This window comes from Ambystoma mexicanum, chromosome 10 (assembly GCF_040938575.1).
Source record: "Ambystoma mexicanum isolate Mex_15411 chromosome 10, UKY_AmexF1_1, whole genome shotgun sequence".
In the NCBI taxonomy this organism is placed as follows: Eukaryota; Metazoa; Chordata; class Amphibia; order Caudata; family Ambystomatidae; genus Ambystoma; species Ambystoma mexicanum.
In genome coordinates this window covers 970297689-970319606 of record NC_090932.1, presented here as the reverse complement: position 1 = coordinate 970319606, position 21918 = coordinate 970297689, and positions in this window count along the sequence as shown.

The following is a 21918-nucleotide window of genomic DNA, read 5'->3' as shown; positions in this document are numbered from 1 at the left end:
ACTCAAATAATATTACTGCCCGATCTCAAGAGGAATTTTATGAGGAAAGAACATATTTTAATAAGCATGAAATAACCCTAGTGGCAAAGCCAACTACTTTCTTGCTCCCTGAAAAATCTTTTGATGCCAAGTATGGAGTAAAATTGTATCACTGCCCTGCTTGTAATCCTGATATATGTAGTTAAAATACAGGACACATAATACAGCTCATAGTTTTGCCCACCCTTGCTAGCCAAAAATCAAGAGCCTTACTGAGGTTTCTTCTGGTGCTCTGTTGAAGAAAATTACATGTATTTGCCCTTCAAGTCAACAGTAGCAATGCTCACAGGTACAGCATATTGAGTACCTTCTTCTTTAACTAAGGACTCCTCTGGAATTCACTGTTATTAGTTGAACAAGATGCATGGGGATGCTAGAGCCAATACATGTAAACCCATGATTATATTGAAAAGCCCTCAGCAGCTGAACATAGACAGAAATAGAAGGTGCAGTTTCCTAGACTATTAATATAGTTTCCTATCCTTTAGCAAACAAACATTTCCTTCACTGTACTGTGCTGCCAAAACATCTGATTTGGTTTTTGAAAGTTGCTGATTTGTTCTTCACCACAAGGGAGTGTTCTCCTGTTCCCTTCCACCTGTTCCCCTCCCCGACTCACGTACTAGCCTCCCATATTAGTTGATAGGGCTCTGTAAAACTTGAGGGATTATAGCAGTAAAACACTAACTGGGATATTTGCATACCCACAATAGTTTGCAAGCAAATCCAATTTAAAGCCTCACAATCACATTGTGTGGAGTTTAAGAAAATGTTATAAATCTGCATGTACACAAGTAATATCAAGTACATACAAGATTGTTTGCAACATACCCCACCTTTCAATTGTTGGGTAGGATTAAAAAAGTGCTCAGTGAAACCATTTTTGTATAGCAGTGAGTTAACATATAATTTGTTAAGGTCTAGGGTCCATGGAACTTTTGAACATTTTGAAAGGATGCAGATGGTGTGAAAAACATTCTAGTTATCTGAATATTGTTGCACTAATTTTATATACAAATAATGCCATTCAGAGTCCATACCAATTATCCCTTGCAGGCCAAGTAAATGATGTTGCAATGTTGCTCTCCACTTTTAGGGTAATGTTAGCAATTCTAAAGTAGGAGACACTGAGCATGACATTTGCATACTCAAAATCCTTACAGGGCAAATTAATGTTTTAGTTTTCTAATGCGATAACTTGCAAGGGGGGCTTTTCAAAGTGCTTGTGTGACATATGTACAAAGAAAAGGAAGCGTGGAATGAGGTTACACATTCTAGTAGCCTGCTTACTTACAGTCAGTATCCAATATCTGAGCTGAAACTTGGGTTACATAGTGTGGGTAATGCTTTTGCTAAGGCACCATGAGTAACAGAAATTCTTGTGCTTGAACGTCATTCATATTATAACAAACATAAAACAAGACTAGTATCTAAGTCTGGTAACCTTTCATATTCGCCAATGTAGGCAGAGTCAAGGTTGTCTGGTAATATCTGAATGTGGCCTTAGGCGGAGTTCGAGTCATGTGGTAGAATCAAGTTTAGGAGTCATCGGTGGGGAGGGACGATAATTTGGTTAATGTGTGCAGGCATATCTTAGTTATATGTTCTGTTTTTGGAGCCACTTTTTCAAATTCGTTTTTAACCTCTTGTCAGTATATTCTGTGTTTAGGGTTTTTAGGTTTTTAAGGTCAAGCTTGTACAGTAGGTCAATGTTAAAAGGTAGGCCAGAATATTAAGAAATATATTGTATAATTTATCTTCATTTTGAGAGAAAGCAAATATTAGGTAGCTGCTCTGGCTTGTCCCTTATTACTTCTTTTTGAATAGGTGGGAATTGTCTGTGTGCGCTGCTAAAATTCTTCTGAGCGGCATCCAGAAGGAAGCTGGGCAAGCGCACATGCGCACAGCTTAGAGGGAACATTGCTCTCCACCCATTTTCAAAACACATAAAGGCAGCAGTCAGGACAGATAGGGACATTCTATTCCATCTGCTGCGGGACGCTCTGCCGGGAAAATCCATACTTTACCTCCATCAACCTCCAGAGAGCCAACATAGAGAGTTCAATCTATCCACCTTCAGAGACCAAGACTTTACTTCAGAATTTGTAGCAGAGAGGTCAACTACAAGCTAAATCCCTCTTTAGCAGGCCTCAAATCATTGCCATTATGACAGCCATGCGAGCTGTTTGAATCCTTTGCAAGAACTCTTGCCATTTGCCAGAGAGCAGTGTTGTATCCAGAGAGAGACCAGCTGAACCGGAGACCGCTGTATCCGGACCAACAGACCTGATCAGAACCAGAGACCCAGACCAGACCAGCAGAGTAGAGCTGACCCCGACGCTGTGCGCAGAGACCGTCCGTGGCGAGTGAAGAAAACCTGACCAGATCCGTGGCGAGGCCCATTCTATTTTAAAATATATTGTGAGTACCTAGCAGAACTGTGCAGAACCAATCTCTTAGTTAAAATAATATAATTCAATCTATTTTAATCTAACGAGAACTGTCTCCTAGAAGTTGTACCTTGTCATTTTGCAAAACTGTCACCTGTCATTTCTAGCTGCTAGCTGTCACTTGTCACTTTGAACTTTAAAATTTAAAATCTGAAAAACGACCATTACCATATCGCTCATATCTCCGTGACCGTTTGTCTTAGAGACTTGCAGTAACTTTCCTCTGAAAGCTGGGAATCTTGGCTTTTCAACGAACCTAGAACCGCATTCTTATTCTCTATAAATTTGCCGCAATCGCGAAAAACGCACTCGTGAATTTTTCCGCGATTTGCAAATTTCTCCACGTGTGAAAACAGCAGCTTCCTTGCTTTCCTTGCTAAAAATTAGTTTGCCTCTTAAGAACCATCCCTGAATCATTGCTAGAGTGAGCCTGGACTAATATTAACTTGATACCACTCACCCTGAACCTCTAGAGGGAATTAAAAGCATTTTAGCATATTTTTCACTTCATTGCCAGCACATATAAAAGCATTTTGGGCCTGTGTTTCAAACTTCTGTAGTCTAAGCTTGCTGGGGTGAACTGAATTACATTTGATTGCATTTCTGAGAACTGTGTGCTTTCCTTCCATTTCCTTGCATTGCATAAAAGGGGGGGGTGAATTGTCCAAGAAAGTGATTACATTGTCTTTTGCTGAAATCCTATCCAGTTATTTTCTTACTGCATTTCATTCCACATTGCATCCATTTGAAACCATCAAAGTATTGTTGCTATCTTATCCATCCTATAACCACTCATCATTGATTATAAAGAAGTGTGCTAGTGCCGGACTATCCATTATTGATTACTGCTCAGATTAAGTGTGATATTCAATTATTAATTTATTATAAAGTGTGATATATATATCTATTGTTTAAATTATCAAATAAACCTTCTAAACTTGCAAAACAGAACTACTTCTTGGCTCAGCGGGGTCCGGAGGATTCCAAGAGAGGGGTGTTATAAAGGGGTAGTCGTCCAGAACGCATGAACTGGACATCAGGATATATCAATAAGGGTTTTCATTCAGTATTCTAGATTAGGCGTTGACTTAGCTGTAGTGTTGAATTGAATCCTCTTACACAGTTTAGGCAGAACGTCACATGTTAATTGCATATTAATTAATCTAAAAAACCCTCCTCATCAAAATACACAAGTCCTGCTCATATATGACATCATTATTTCATGAAAGAAGAAAATCCTTCCAAAATATTATTATATCTCCTATAGTTTGTTCAAAAAGTAAAAATAAATAGTCAATCAATACAAAATAATGTGCACATTTCAAATACAGTATATACAATTTATAAATGATAATGTGCAGATTGGAAAATCATGCAATCAAAAATATGTATATGTTTGCAAACAGTCATATGAATATATATATTTATATATATTGCAATATACATTTCCTCTGCAACATATCTTGTGCAAATCTGAACTCATCAGCCAATACAAACATTTACAATTACATAAACAAAGTCAAACTCCAATATTTCTGTACATATCCATGAACATGCCTCATTACACTCTGTGTATGCTATGTGGGATTTACTTATTTCAACTTCAATTAGAAAACAATAGTATACTAAATATATATGATTGTAAAACTATGTACATTGTGTAAAAAGTATTTATTGCACAACTTTATATTTAAGAATCAGGACATGTTGCACCAGAAATCCTATTAAATTCTATTCTAATGTACTCACACTAGCTAGAAAATCCTTTCACTGTGCAATACATATTCTGCCTAGTTATAACACCAGACTACATATTATTTGCAAATAAATATTCTTGTATTGACAATAACAACAGGGACCCACAACTCTTTCTCTTAGTATTTGATTATCAAGAAAATCAACATAATATCCTTATGACATAAGATTATAATCATCCAAGCACTACCAAGCTCGTTCCGGTTTGACCAAAGACCACTTCCCATTGTAAAACAATTTAGTAGAGAAGAAAACAGTCAAAATATTTCTACTCTCTCCATTCACAATAGTTAATATCGAAAAAATGAAATCATAACACTTTACACAGCATTATGCATGGAACACAATTTCTACATTAAAATTCATTTGTTGGCATTGAGAAAAACCTCTCCCTCAAAAGTTATATTACTCAATATCTTAGTCCAGTGTGTCATCCTAATTTTCCTACAAATACATTCCTTGCCAATATTATGCCCATTGGGGGCCTTAGTATCCAAATTAACAATAGATCTTTCCTCCTGCTTCCTCAATTTATTTCGTCATCAACCCCGTCCATGGATCGGCACATGGTCAATTGCAAAATACTTTAGACGAGTAAAGTCTTTGTTGTGAATGTCCTCAAAATGTTTTGCTGATGGATATTTACATTTCATGTGTTTTATTGGTCTCATATGTTGTCAAATTCATGTTTTAACCTCACAAATGTTGCTTCTCCTTTATCACAAGTCACACATATACCACATATTTACTTGCACATTTTATTTTCTGGCATCATTTCTTTACTTGCCTAGTTTGTGGATTTGTGACTGGAGGATTTAATAAATCCCTCTTTCTTAATGGGCAGTCCTGTATGTTGCACTGTGTGCTTTTTCTCTTGAAAATAACTCATTGCCAATATGGTTTTCAACAATTGTGATTATTTACAAGCAATAGAAATGACCTTTGCCAAATCTAGGTCCATAGTTCATACTTTCCAATGCTTCTTGAAGATGTCTCTTATCCTCTTTGCTAGTTTGTTGTTGTAATGAATACAGTATGTCATTTTTTGGCTTAGTGAACCATAATTCATCTCTATCACGTTTAACTTCTTTGTCACAAGCTATATTGACTACATGTCTGGGATATTGTTATTCTCATAATAAATGTCCTTGCAAGCAGTCATTGGAACAACTCCCTTTTCCCCTTATAATGTCTTTCAATGGTATTTTCCACTTTAAGCTCTGTAGGTGAGAGCTATGGGCATGAGGAATTGAGTTTGTAATGCTTTAATTTTGGAAGAGAACACTTTCCAAATTATTATCATTTACTGTCATCTTCAAATATAAATAAAATATTTTTTTTTGCTGTGATGTTCCATGAATTACAAATTGCACTCATTTGGATTTAATATCTCTATACAAATCTTGGAATCATTTTCTCTCTCACCCCAAATAATGAAGAGATTATCTAAATATTGTATCTGTTTCACATTCGTGTTTCCTAAGGAAGGAAATGTTTGTGGAATGTCATATGTTCTATTCACATTTTCCCATGCACAAATGAGCATATAAAGGTGCAAATGATGCACCTACCGTAGTTCCAGAGTTGAGATAAACTATATCAGTAAAGTGAAATAGATTGTGCACCAAACAAAATCTGAGCGTGTCTAAGACAATGTGTAAGTGATTTCTGTATGATATGAATTAGTGTTCAGAAAAAGAGCAGAGGAAATATCGGGTCTATTTGATGAAAGGTTAACATTACAAAAGGGAAAACGTTGGAAGCAGTGAGTGAAACGAACAACAGAAAATGTATACATTGGAACCTTGTATAAAAAAGAGACAACCAAGTGGTGGGAGGAATCTTCCCTGCAAAATTATATTGATGGAAAGAGAATAGATAGAGGCCCCTGTATTCCAACAATTTCATTGCATGAGGATCCAAATCCAGAAATATTGACAGAATGAGAGTAGGTCACTCCTATTTTTTTGTTTTATTTTTTAAAGCAACATTTATCTTGCATTTTATTTGTGTGAACTTTCCCTATTCCAGGTTGGCTTTCTTCTGGGCCACGGGATGGAGACGGCTCTCCTCTTGTTCTGGGATGATATGATAAACTCCACAGATAAGAAAAATGCAGTGCTTCTCATGTTGGACCTTTCAGCTGCATTTGATACTGTCTCTTTACATAGCAAGCAGCACACTCAGCAAAATTATGGTTTTGATTTTTTGGGGAAAATAATAGCAAGAGGGTCCCATTGGGTTCTTTCTCACCCATCACAACCCAGTGAATTGTGGAGTTCCTCAGCGGTCCCCTCTCTCTCCATCCTCTTTAATGTTTACATATTACCCCTATTTCAGTGATTCCAGGCATGGAATGTTAAGATAAAACCATTTAATACCCAACTCTACATCAAAACCTGTAGAAGAAGGGCTTGTTAACTTGCAGTACTGTCTCTGGGGTACCAAAATCTGAATGGTGACACATCATCTCAAACTTAATGATACAAAAAATAGTATTACTCTTAGGGACCAGGAATATGAAAAGATTGAAAAATATTGCCATTCCCGCTTCATGGTCTCTATTTGCCTTAACGATCCAAAGTAAAGAATATGGGCTTCCATTTTGATGAAGGCATTACTTTAGCCAAACAAGTTAACACAGTAATGGCCAGCTGTCTTTTTATTCACCAACTACTAAGAAAGATTTCTCCTCTGCTCTCAGTAAGGCATAGAATATTAGAAGAAGGTGCTGTTGAAATCTCAAAACTGGATTATTGTAAGGGCCTTTATGGAGGTCTTTCCAGCTCCCTACTTGCAAAACTTCAATGTGTACACATTTTGGTAATTGCATAATTTGCACACTCCACAGATCTAACCATGTTCCAGACATGATAGCCTCTCTTCAAAGGCTCAAATATTTCAAATCAATCAATCATTGGCACTCTGCCCTCGTGATACCTTATGTCAGACCTTAGTGATGTCTAAATTACATTAGGTAACACTGGGATAAGAAGACCTATACCCTAGCCACTGAGATCTAAGCCCAGACTACCCAGAGTGACACACCCCATGTGGATCCACCACCACACTTTATGATTTTGAACACTGATGATGCTCTGCTACATGGTCCTAGTGCATTGAGACTCCATGCCATGGGCAACCCCTACATGTTACACTATGGAAAGAAAATGCATATCCCATTGGATACTCTCTATGCAAAGGATAGCACACTGGGACAGGTCTTACTTTAATCCCCCCGTCATGGAGAAATGACCCTGTGTTTGCCTCAAATCTTATCCACTGATTGAGGAGAAATTCTGGCATTTTGGGGAAGAGCAGTGGGAAGAACGGTCTGCATCAACTGATTTCAAAATAGTGGCACAGCGTTTCAAGCCTTTGGTCAACCCCACGGAATGCCTAATTACGCACGTTACCAAACAAGGAATAGAGAATAAGAAACAGGAGGAATAATGATGAAATCACTGCAAGTATTCGAGGAAGCTTAATAATCAGAAATATGGCATAACGGATCAGTGTCCATAGTCTGACCCACATTAAGGAAGGATTGGATACACAAAACAATCTAAACTACTGTATAAGGGCACAGGTTCAGACAGGGAGTGACACAAACTGGGCTTGATTGCTGGAGGAAACAGGTTCAAGGGAGGATCATCAGAGCAGCAGCAAAGCTTTACTGTGGATTTTTCCCTCTTAGAAGAAACCCTCCATCATGTATGCTGAAGACATATCCCAGTCATTGGAAGTGAGCAGACCTACAGAAGACGAAGACGCCAAAAGTCTGCTGAGAGATATATCTTGGAAACATGCAATGCACACCAAGACAAGGAGAAATGGCCAAAAGCCTACTTGGCTACTCGGGGCTATATTACAGACACTAGAAGGGACCAGATCCACAGAAGCGGAAGAAACAATGAGCCTAATTGAGGCTATAGCACAGACACTAACAAAGACCAGACTTGGAGCCAAAGAAGGAGCAGACAAAGGTTTCATGTTGGGTTATACCTCCAATACTGACAAGTGCATGTCCCATAAAGGGCTGAGCCTTAACCGGGGACTCTGTTGATAGGTTACAAAAGATCATGGTAAGAGAAAATCCTGAAGAAAACCATGAATAATTGAATTCCATGTCCATCAATGACTAACATTTTAGAAACCACAGGTGACTGTTTTTCCAGTGAATATAAAAGTAGGGCATAATGTTGATGATTAGGGTCACAGAAGGCAAGTGGGGCAACACAATATGTTTCATACAGGGTCTCCGGGGATGATAATGTCACATTTCGATCTGGTGATGTGGATCATGGTGAACTATGGAGACCTAGGAGGTCCTTAATTTGCGGAAAGTATTTCGTAAGGGTTTTTTTTGTTGGGGTGCAGGAAGATGGTGATGATAAGTTTGAATGTGAAAAATGTAAGTGAAAATGTCTCAGGAATTAAAGTTATTTCCTATCTGAAAGTGCAGGAATAGGTGTCAGGCTACCAAGGAGGAGTCTTTTGCAGTAATCAGTTGTGCTGAGAATTGAGATGTTGTTGAGATTCTTTGCTGAGTGCAATGTGTGGTTGAAGAAGGATTGTGATGAGAGAGGGGTTGGGGTGGGGGGGGGCAGGGATGAAGAATAACAAAAAACGGTCCTACAATGCCTTGTGCCATTCGGATTGTGCAAGTGCAGTAAAGGGAAGTGCAGGGAAGTGGGGAAATGCCAGCCAGAGCAGAATGTGTTAATGCTAAGATGGGAAGAGAAGAGTGGAGAGCATACTAGTGCTGGGGGGAGGGGAGGAACAGGGTCCCTGGGCTAGGCGAGTGCTAAGGGGAGGCCGGGTGGACAAGTGCCAGGAGAAAACAGGAAGTGCAGGGAATGTGGGTCCACATGCTAAATGCGAGGATAGGGCTGGATCGGACTCAGTAGGGGTGTAGGCCCTGCCATCCTAGTACAGCGGGAGGGAGCCTGGTAGGGCAAGTGCAGGTTTGCAGGGTGGTCTGTGGAGAATGAAGTGCTAGGGTAGACTTGGGGCCCTGTATGACTCAGAGGGAATTAGGCAGTCAGTCAAATGCGGCAGAGGGGAACATAAGAAGAGGAGGGGGGAGAGGGAAGGAAGAAGAGAAAAGGAGGGTCTTGAGAAGCTCCCAGAACTTGAAGAGATCCAGCTCAAGCCTGAGATGGGCAGGGAGGCTATTCCAGAGGGAGGCTCCAGCGGAAGAGAAAGATGTACCCCCCCCCCCACTCTGCTTGGAAACACGTCTGATTTGCAGAGAGTTGGAGAACGAATTAAATTGATTAGTGAATGAGACAGGTTCAGTGGATGAATGAAAGTACACCATTTATGATTTGGATGAGTTGAGCATTAGACAGCTGAACTAAATCCAGTGAAGAATCTAGCTCTCATATAAAAAGCATGACTCAGAATTTGATTAGGATAGAGTTTACAAACATACTCTCACTTTGCAGGAAAAACTGCAGAGGTTTCTTCCAAGACAGACATAGGAATATGTTTCGGGCATAGAGTAGCCCAATCGACTTGAATCTCTTCAGTGTACTATTTTCAGATAAATACCATGCACCATGCAGTATTTTGTGTTTAATTTTGTTGTTATTTTGAGATATGTTAATGATTGATTGATATCTTCTGCAGTCCAATGAATTAGACCATGTTCTAAATGAATACAACATATTATATTTACAGAGTTCGCCCTGACAAAGGACTGTAGTCTGAAATGCATCGCCAACATTGGCTTCTGCACTGCAAAATCTGAAAATGAAGAATACATAAGATGATGTTTACTCATAAAACCATTTTTGAATGTTTACTTTTTGAATTATGAACAGATTTAATTGGACATTGTTTCAATAACTTACAGTAGTATTCACTACAACCCTCGGCATCCTCAGGTCTGATGATAGTTTCACCAGACACTTTTTTTGTTGCTGAATTCAGTGTTGATCAGTGAGGCGATATTTAACTAATTTGTAACAATTTGACAAGAATATCGAGGAAAGGAATTATGTTTCTTAGGGGGGAGGTGTTGGCAGAAACAAAGGGGCCATAATGCAAAGTCCTGGCAGAAACTCAGTGGCACAGGGTTAAATGTGCATTACCAAAACATAAAGTATGATCAGAGAGCTACATAGGTGGTAAGGCAGAAGAGTGATGAGCAATTAACCCCAACGGGCAACATGTTTTTTAGGAAAATGATGCTCAAGATGGAGAGTTAACAGTTATAGTGGGAAAATGCTGCCACTGGAGCAGGATCACTAAGTTATTAAAACAAATTTACTTTGAGTGTAAAAATGCAGATTGCCTTAATGATTCAGTAGGGAAGGTATTTCTGCAGACACGTGGGTGGGTTAGATGAATGTGGGAGGTGGTTATCCTTGATTGGTGAGGAGGATCTAGAGTGCGGATTGGGTTAGGGGTTTGGCAAAACATACCTGTCATTTTTATAATAGCACTAAAAACATTATCCACTACTATATACCACATCAAATGCCTCCTTTTGGATTAGGGCGACTATATAAAGAGTTGAATCTGACCCTTCGGGTTTATTAGGGTAACAATCAGAAATGCTTCACTTCATTTATGCAATGGTCGCGGTAGGCGGTCCATCGGTTCAAAACCTTTGGGCGGGATGGTGAATGAGTCTGACAGCACATGATTACAGCATACAATCCAGGAGTCTTTTGGACAGCGCAGATGACTCAATGAGTCACTTTGTCATTAGGAAAGCCATTTTATCAAAAAATGTACAGTTGCATGTCCATCTGGAGGTCATCCAAGGAGGTGATTGCCCAAGGAATTGGGGGGCAAAGAGTTTTCGGACCTTACCTGAGTCAGAGTGTGTGGTGGCAAACGAGGTTTGTGGTCAACAAGAAACAAAAGTTGGCTGGGAGACAGAATGTCTTGGAGCCCTACAGCCAATGCCGTGGAAACACATCTGTGGGTCTACTTCGACCCATTCTCAATAAACAGTTGAGGTGGGTATCGCCAGCATTGTAATGGCAGTGCACCTAGGTAAATGAATTGTAGGAAACGTGCAGTTGATAGGCTGACTGGCTGAGAATTGATTGTTAAGGGTTCATGGCAGCCATTTGTGATATAACTCTGTTGGAGGCAGAGTGGTGGTTTTCTCTATTGTCCAGGTTTTGTGCTGCAAAGCTACTGACTAACTGGAATAATTGAAGCGCCTGTCATGGCAGAGATTTTTGCCCCAACTACATTATAACCAAGTCAGGGTATGCCGGTGAAAGTATGATATCAAGCTTGCAGTATGTCTAAAAGATAGTCTTTGAATTCCCCAACACGACCCAAACACAATAAAAGGTGATTAATTGCGGACCCTCTTGATGTATATCAAAGGAAAGCCATGAATACATTGGAAGAGAATAGTTTGCAAACCAGACAGAAAATATCCTGCAAGCCAGTAAGTGAATGGTGGATTTGGAAACCTTTGGTCTAGCTGCACACATAATGCCTCACATGCTCTCACAAACTCGCCAGACTACATACACATCATAAATTAGAAGTTCTGGCCTAGCTGCACAGTCACTGTCATTGTAGTCAGACTGTTGTATTGGGAATGCTGTGACGGAGGCGGCCTCACACAACGCAGTCCCATACGCGCTGTATCGAGGTGCGGCTTGACACAGCTTCCTTCCGACTTCCTACGCTCGTGTATTCACGCTGCAGGGTCCTATCTTCTAACGGACCGAACGCGGCTCCATCGCAGCAGCACAGATTCAGCGTGCTCCTCGCCACCCCTGTGCCCACGGGAGCTGTCGCCGGAGCGGTGCCACACTGGGCAGGCGCAGGCGCTGGCGTGATTGAGGACGGTGACTGTGACTGAGGACTCGACCTGTGCAGCCCCACTTACGGCCTCTGCATGACAGCAGAGTACTGAAGTGCGATCCTTCTTTGGGCTGGCTGGGAGTTTGCGGAGGGCCACGGCAAGTACTTTCCTCAGCCAGCTCTTTTCGTACAGGGGCCATCTGTCGAAGCTCCGGAGGTGAGTGGGGAGCCGGGAGTGATACTTGCTGGCCACCTCCTTACTCCTTCTGGCTTCCACTTTGAGCCTATTGTTGCACATTGATTTGGGGCATTGCTGCATTAGCGCAGTGCATATATAGTGCTAAGTCAGATAATGTTACATATTGCTGAAGCCCTAGCTTCCCATTGATCCTTTGCTGTTCGTAACCCTTATTTGCTCCCGCTTGGAGCTGATTGCAGTTTTGCGGGACCGTGGACTGTGCCACACGGCTGGGATTTTCAGGATCCGTGTTCTTTGATCTGTTTTGCCGTCCGGAACAAATACTTGTCGGATTCTCCTCCACTTAGCCTATTAGCCTATTAACATCTCTTGGGTCCAGCCGCGAGACTGTGGGGCTTGCCCTTTGTTCGCGGATGCACCCCTGAGGCTAAGTTTCCTATTGAGTAGCCTATAACCAATGCCCATAAGGCCGGGACCCCACAGATACTTCCCTCACGGATAGGGTAAGGAGGGGCTACTGCCTCTGTAAAAAGTAGCTTAAAGGCTACCCTTTTGAAACTACTAATTGACCGCGCCTGTTTAATTGCGCAAGTTATATGCCGTTCTACAGACAAGGCCCACAATCAAATTATAACCTCTGGAAACGTAACAACAATCTCCCAGACATCGGGAGAAACAGTACAATGGCTAAAGCGAAACTAAAAAGGAAAGAACCACTAGTGAAAGGGGCTATCACAGACTTCTTTCGACCTAATGTCCTCCTCGAAGAAAACTCTATTGCTATAGAAGAAGAGGAACATGTGAATAACCCCATTGCGACACCTCATGAAGTTACTAATTACAATGACATAGACAATAACTCACTTCTTGATCTTTGCCTGTCAATGCAGCGGGCTATGACTCCAGCACACTCACGCTAGTCAGGCAATAATTCACAGAGCCTTCAACCAAGTGCCCCATTTTCTCAGAGGGACCATGTTGAAAGATTATCTACATCTCCTAATTTAGCTCCGTTTCAAGAGCCCTCTGTTCTCGGAACCAATAGCGAATCCAGCAGATTCTCCACTTCGAATACGCCGGCCTTGGTCATTGCAATCCTCAGTGGCTTCTTTACAGTTTGCCCTTAAAATTCTACTACTCTCACTTTCGCAGCAAGAGAAGGAGTCAAAGACACCCCTGGGGCAGAAGAAAACCTGATCCTGAAGCTGAAGCTCACGGACAGTGATCCTCCATAGCCTCCTATTGATCCAATACCTGTACCTGTACCTGAACCTTTATATGTGTCAGAAGTGTATTTTTCATGCAAACAAAGAAGATTGGCTAGAAGAACCGCCATGAAAAAAAAGCTGTGCGTTATAGCTTCTCCTCTACCTATGACCGCTCCAGCGGGGAAACCCTCAAAAAAGGCCAAAAAGAGAACAACTAGGGCATTGGATCGCAAAGCGAAGGGCCCAGGCTCTCTCACAAGTTGGCTAATTCCCGACACTGTGAACAAGTCTATGTGTACGGAAGAAAATCTACTTGACATCGAATCATCTCAACTGAACAATGACTTGGAGAAGATCTCTTCTACCCCTAATAAAAGCCCAATTAGGGCCCCCTCGGCAACAAGTATCCCTAATCCACCTACCATCAATGAGCCCCCACAAACTGACCATTTTAACAATCGCATATGCATTATCAAAACTTTGTATCAGCAACATGAGCAAAACTGGCTCACAAGATCGGCTCTCATGACCAGACTTCACTCAGTGCCTCAACTCCGTGTTCTCAACTCTGCAGACTTTGAATACGTGCAGCCCCTCCACGTTACCAACCCAAATGTCTCTGCGGTCCACTGTAAATTTTTAGCGACAGCTCAACTGATGCGAAATTTTCAAACAAATCCTGCTGGTTGTGACATTGAGATTGATGACGATCCTGAAATGGAAGACCTTAGCTGCCCACGTAAAATGGTCTCTTCCCCGGAAAAATCCTCGCCGGCAAAGTCTCCCTCGCCCTCAAATCTCCCCAAGGCGCACAAGTTCAGATTGCTGATGTACAGAAAGTTTTAAGCTGGTTGGCTGAATCCCCCCCTTTAATTGTAAACAAACAATGAGACCTCACCATTGCCTCATGGAATTGTAGAAGTTTTAACCATTTGCTAACTTCTCAAGGATCGGCAGATATCTTAACAGACCATCTGAGCATTTGTTTACAGGGAACATGGCTGATCTCCCCGGTGATCCTCAATGGCTACACTCTGTATCAGTCTTTTGCCAAGAAGGGACCCAGGGGTAGACCTTTTGGAGGACTGATTGTGGGTGTCAGGCATTCTGTCCAATCACGCCGAATCACCACAAGCCAACCTGATAACATCTTAACAGTGGAAATTGTGGTCCCGCACGAAGATGTCGCCAAAAGAATCCTACTCATAACCTCATACAATCCAAAAGGTGCTGTGTGTAGAGAAGCATTACAAGAGGCGATCCATGAGCTATTTAGCGAATGGACCACTACACTGGGGAATAACTCAGTTATATTCACAGGTAACTTTAACTGCCACATAAAAGGCTCGAAAGGTACTACCCGCAAATCCTCTACTACACCCCAAGGGGCGTATGCTTCACAACATAGTAGATTCTGAAGGCCTAAACTGGCTACACTTTTTTTCAGACTAGGACTTGGAACTCATTAATGGGAGAACGCGAAGCGATTATCCCGGTAAACATACTTGGCGTAATGCCTCTGTAACTAGTACCCTAGATTACATATTTGTTAGTCCGAATATAGCTGCCAGAATTAAAGACATGACGATCACCCCGAATAATTGGAGCGATCATAGCCTCCTAACTTTGACCTTTGCAGATGACTGGTTAATTTCGAGCCCCTGCCCCATGGGCAACATGAGGACAAATCAAGCTGGTACCTTTATTCGTTGGCACATAAAAAACATCAAAAATGCGGCTCGCACTACACATGCTGTCCTGCTCTACGACATCCAAGCCTTCACCAAATTCACTGCTAATGAGATTGAATCATGGATTGCGGCTTTTTCATCATCACACGCTACCACCTCTATTAGCATGATGATTCAAGACGGAAGGAAGACCATACCTTTTGATAAAACTATTTGTGACGCTAAACGAGTTCTAAGAGCTTCTATACGAAAAGTAAGAACTGCTTCAGTTACACTCGAGTCTTTTGTAGCTCAGTGTAGAACCCTTAAGAACAAATATCTCACTTGGATTAAGACGAAGAGAAGACCAGAGAAGTTAAGTCGCTGGCAACTGATGGTTCAAGTTGTTTGCTCCAAAAACACAAGAATCATCTGGGGTGTATTAAATGAAATGTGGGGCCCCATCCACCACACCATGATCAATCCGATAGGTGCCTAGCAATGGACTGAGTTCTTGTCTACACGTAATGCTCCATTAACATCAGCCCAGCATGGCAGCTGTGAATTGGTTCCCCTTGAGAAACCCTTTATTGTGACCAACAACAACTTCTTGCCAAAATCAAATCTCTAACATCATCTAGAGCGCCAGGACCCAACGGCCTAGCCAATGCTGTATTGAAAAGCAGTCCTGATTTCTGGGCCACCCTGATTAAGATTCAATTTGACAACATATTGGAAACTGGTAACATCCCCACTTCTTGGCAAACCTCTATGCTGATCTCAGTCTTCAAGAGAGGAAACAGACTAGAACCACGAAACTATAGACTGCTGTCTATGTTGGACTGTACAGGGAAGCATCGATGCTTCTAGACAAATTGGAGACGTGGGCAGACAGAATTGGAATATTCAATCAATTCCAAAGTGGATTCAGGAAAGGTTACACCACCACCATCAACCTGATGATTATTGATCTACTGAGGACCAGATCTAAGACCAGTGGGAAACCCCCTCTATATGCCCTCTTTATAGACTTCCGAGCGGCCTTTGACACACTCCCCCGTGATAAACTCTGGTCAAAATAAAAATTATTAGGCTGTCCAGATGAACTTCTCTACTACTTAAGAGCCTTACATCGACACACTACGGCTAAACTCAAGCTGGACTCCGAAGGCCATATGATCGCTCCAGTCCTGCAGAATTGCGGAGTAAAACAAGGCTGTGTCACAGGTCCTTTTCTATATAACGTATTTACATACGATCTACCCATAGCGGTAACTGCAGTGCATAACTGCCCTCCACGGGTCGGATCTGAGCACTGCCCAGTGCTCGCTTATGCTGATGACCTGATCATCATGGATCACACATTCAGCGGCCTCTCAAGATCAGCCACCGTGCAGGGGACTGAGATAAAATACACCCCCACATACAAATATCTGGGGGTGGAGGTTGATGTTACAGGAGAATATCCCATCTGCATACAAACGCGAATCACCAGAGCGGCACAATTAACAGCATTAATACACAGCTTTGCAATCAAAAACTGTGGCTACACTACGTGGGGTGTGCGCCAGCTCTATCTCCAGATATTGGTTCCCATGGTTACCTATGGACTGGAGGCATTATTATACATCATTTTAAACTGGCTCCAAGTCATAGAGGGCACATTTTGGAGGCGGATATTGGGCCTCCCTCAATGCATTCCAATGGCGATTTTAAGATTGGAATTGGGGCTAACATCCCTGAAAGCCACTGTACTTAAAAGGGCTGGAATTTATTTGAAGATGACCAATCAACCATTGAACTCCTTACTAAGCTCATTGCATCAAGAAATCTCTAGGGAGGCGACTCACTACCATCTAAAAGCTCATATGGAAAACCTATATAAGGAGATTGGTTGGATTTCTGCACTGAGGGGCACACTTGACGCATCAAAGAAGGCCCTCTCTAAACAAATAGATCTATGGGACTGGCTCGAGAATTACGATCATCTGAGCAAACTTACAAAGTATCAATTTGTACAGTATAGACTATATACTTACTTGAAACCACAGCTGTACTTTAATTTGAGTCCCTCTAGTAAACTCAGACGCTTCCTTCTTTTGTTGCGCCTTGATTGTTTGCCGGTATTAGCAAACAAGTGGATCGACAACCATCTATTGCCACATGAAAGACATTGTCGAATTTGCAAGAACATCTCCACCAACGAAACAGCTACACACCTTCTAACAGCCTGCCCGTCTATGCATAAAACCTATGAAATATGCTATGGGAAAGTGGTCCATAATTTGGAGCACATAGAGGAATTATGGTTCTGGTATTGCAGCCTTAATTCAACCTCTATAAAAACTCACATAGCTATCTATAGTATATGGCTGAACATCGAGAAAACTTTGGCCATCACCATCTAGCCCATCCAAAAACTCTATCCCATCATAGCTTACTGGGCCAGCAGGTTATGTCCCCTATTATATGATCTGTGGAGACTATTATCATTTTTGTGGGCGATTAGTACATGATGTCCGATCCTGTGAAACTAACTGATTGTATTTACAGTTGCACTGACTGAGAGAAGGGAAGGCTCTGACCTGTGAATATGAAATGAAATGAAGCATACTTTTGAATGACACATGGTACAGAACTATTAATGGTACCTATAGCTTCTTGTTTTCCTGCTACAGCAGCATCACATTGTTATTGTTATTGTTATTGTTATTGTTATTGTTATGAAGAGTGATCTTATATCCATGGAAATCTTATGATTAGAATGATTAATTTTAAATGAGGTCTTAGTCTTTGCTATTTTGCCTGATTTTTCCTGGTTTTAATTTTACTTATACATCTAATTTTCCCTTTTCTTCTTTTTTTATTATTATCTATATGTGTAAAGTTTATATTTAAACTGTTTTCACATTACTAAATAAACAACAAACACATCTAAGACACATTGCACATCATCTCTGCCATTAGAATGCAGCTGTCCCCACATTAAAAGTTTGGTCTAGCTGCTCACATAATGTATTACATATTCTCCAGACTACATCTCAGCACTGACCCACTGTATACGCTACTCTAAGGCACATTGCACAACACACTTGCGTTGAGAATGCAGCTATTCCCAATGATAAATTTTGGTCTTGCTACACACATAATGCTTCTCCTGCACTCTCATTCTCTCCAGACTACCTCACAGCAGCCACCCACATGCCGGCTCAACATGGGTGACTAGCAGGGACTTGGCCACCCCTACTTACTTCGTATTGGCTAAAATGCACACACGCATTCTACAACTCTTTGACGAATTTCCCATACCTCAACTTCTGCCCCACAAGGGTGTTCAACCAACAGCGCACTGGGGCCATACCAACAATGAAAGGCGCTATACAAATGCATATTACATTTACTGAGCCCACTACATAAGCGGCTTTGTGGGGGCTTGACGATCACACCAGTAAGTGGAGACTTTCACACTCTATGAATCTACGGTCTGTGAATAAGCAGAGAGACATATTTTCCCTGTGGCTAAAAACCCTGTTTGTCAAGATTTGTGTTAGCATTAAAGGCTGCAGTACACAAATGAACGTCCACTGTAAACACAAGTAAACAACTTCTTATACTGAGGCAATGACCAAAGGTAAGTTTAAAATGTTTTGATGGGGAGGGAACCAAAGAACCAAACCCGGAAATCCGAGAAACAGTCCACACGGATTTGCTCAAAAACAAAGAGCCTACCTCCTTGCCTCCGAGTTACCCACTTAACCTACCTCTCATCTGCCGTTTAACTAATATTTTTCCCTTGCCTTTAACCTGCCACTGTCCCTCACGTTCTCTGCCTCCATTCTAGCACTTCATCCATCCAGGGTCACATCCCTAACACAGTTGGCCGATCCACCTACCTGCACTTAAAAATGTCTAATGTTGGTTGTCCTTAATCTATGTAAGTCCACAAATGTATTGTCCCTGGTGACGGTTCCATTTACTCCCGTTCACAACCTAGTCAGATTGTTACTCAAAATCACCCATTAGTAGGAAGCTCCCTGCTTCCTGTGAAAACAGATTTCTTATCTATTGTACATTGTTTTGTGATCAACAGATCGTTGTTCCTCCCTGTATGTAAATAAATACGTTTGTAGTAGGGGTTCCACAAAAAAAGAAGAAGTCTCTGTTCTAGTTGTGAATTATGAGAAGGCGGGGATGGTGAGAAGGGACACGATGAAGCGTTCTCTACTTGAACCTGCCACGACTGAGGGAGGGTAGACAGGGGCATTGTGAGACATCTGTGCGCAAAAGTCTTACATGAATTGAATCACTGTTTTTTAAATTTAGTGGAGAGGATCAGAACCTCGGGAATGATGTTTCTAGAAAAAAGTGAACCTGGCTCCCAAGGTGCACTAAGCCATTTAACTATAGATCCAGGGGCACAATGAAGTACATTAAGAACAAACCAGATGTAAATGGGGTGGATTATGGGAAGGGTGCAGGGGAGCCAGTCGATCTGCCAATTAACAGGAATGGGCCAAAAGTGCATACCCCAGCTACTTCACATATTGAGGAGGGGTGACAACCCAGATCTAAATTAGTCATACTACAGCATGGGGGGGACAACTTAGATGCAAACTACTCGTACAGGATACAACCACATGTCAGCATGAGCAGGGTAGCATGTTCTCAGTCCAATTTGCAGTCACCTGGTGCAAATACTTCCTAACAGGGGAGTGGGACCCCATTCAAAGCAATTAAGGCAAGATTAAACCTATCCCTTGAAGCGGCCCCATTGGTAATGGTACTAAATAAAATGGACTAAACGAGGCACTGCTAGAAATGAGGATACATAATCACTAATTTTCGGGGAAGAGGTGAGCCTAAGACCAGTATTATATTGGGTTAGAGTCTGGGGCTCACTAAGTCTCTTAAGTTATAGGGAATCGCTTGCCAATATCATGAGTCTGGAAGGGGGAAGTTCGCTCCCATGGATGGAGCACATGAAGAATGTTTTATATGACCTGAACTTAGGTATATTGTGGACCTACCCGATATACATAAATCGCATGCTGATGTGGTCAAAAGAGCGGCCTTGGCTTTGTTGAGAAGGAAATTAATGGATGCATTTCACTTGCTGCGTTCAGGCCTGGAGTAGATTCCAGGAAAAATGGATTTTGGTTAAGAGAAATACCTGAATGAGATTCAACCCCCACTAACGCGCTCGCTTTATTTGAAGCTGAGGTTTAACATAATTAATGTTGAGAGCTTAACTAGCTGTTGGTCAGTGTCCAGCGACAATGTTTTCCCAGTAAGTGGCCTGGGCGTGGAAACAATGACTCACTTTGCTCTATTTTGCAATGGCTACAAGGCTTTAAGAGTACAATATTTAAGCCATTGCTTAACACAGCACATATTCGTAGCACCCACCAGGCAATGTTGTTCATACAACAGGGCATTTAGTCGCTAAGTTTGTTTATCGAGCTTGGCTTCATAGAACTAGGGTTATAAACTCATAGCATTACCGACCGGACACACGTGCACGTTTAGAATGAGGTTAATTTGTTGGAACTATAAAATAAGTTTGTTTTAGAAGCTGGGCATTTAGAATTCATTTTTGATAGTTTCATTTGTTTTTAATTAAGAAGATTATGACATATTGTAGGTATGGAATGTACTTTTACATTTCTTAACTTGGCTTGTCCTGGGGACACATTGTTTAATGCGTGGACTTTATCATCTATCTTTTAATAAATGTTATCATTGTTTCATCCTTATGCTTTGTATTCGTGATCAAATGACAATATGTCGAATAAAGGCATTTGATGATGATAATCGCTAATACTGAAAACAAACGACTGGCTAAATACCTGCTCACCACGAGAAAAGATCCACCCAAACGAGATCTTAACAGCAAGAATGATGGAGAAGGTAGGCCACTGTGTAAAAGTAGCAAAGTTGTTGGTCTTTCTTTCCATAACCGTTCCATATTTCCTAAACTCCTTACTTATTTAAGACTGAGTGTGGGGGTCATGGAAAGTGGTGAGGGAGTATTTAGGTACCGTCACTAGGTTATGTCTACAACATTAGATATCAGCAATCCCGGATGGCCAATCAAAGGAGTTCGGCTATAGACCAGGCTCCCACATGGAGATACATGAAAGCTGTAGCATCCACCCTGACTCCTGCACAGTTAGGCCCAGTTAAGAGATATGTGATGCTAACATCGGTGGCGAATAATGATGGACTCCCTGAAAGAAGGCAGGCGAAATCCCAATAACATTACAAGGTGCTTTAGCGGTCGAGGGCAGGGAACGCCCACAACCTGATGGTTACATTGCGGTCTCTAAAGCAGCATTCCTGAACAGTGATCTTTGGCTGGATTGTGTATTTGTGTCTCTATAATATTAGATTATTTTACAGTGTACAGAGAGGTTGTGTCAGTAAATGCGCATATAATTGCCCTAACTTCCTAACGGTGGCATCCCTATGTCCTGATATTTCTTTTTATAAAACTCTGCTGGGCCTTCGAATTAACACCTCTGCAGTATTTACTGAAACAACTGGGAAAATGATTGGTGAACGATTGAAGAAACTGGACGTGGAATCAGTGGAACAAAAAAAAAGCTGTCCGCGTGGTTCAACATCTTTTATTAAATACAGCTGCAGGAGGAGAGATTAACGCCAATAGGATCTTACGTGCCCCTTCTAAACCAATTAAGGTTAAAAAACCTGAAAGGTGGAAAGGTGGGATAATGTAGCATGCATCAAAATAACAAAAGATAAGGAGATGGGCTACCCATAGCATTCTCTGCCTTTGTGACTTACTTAATCAC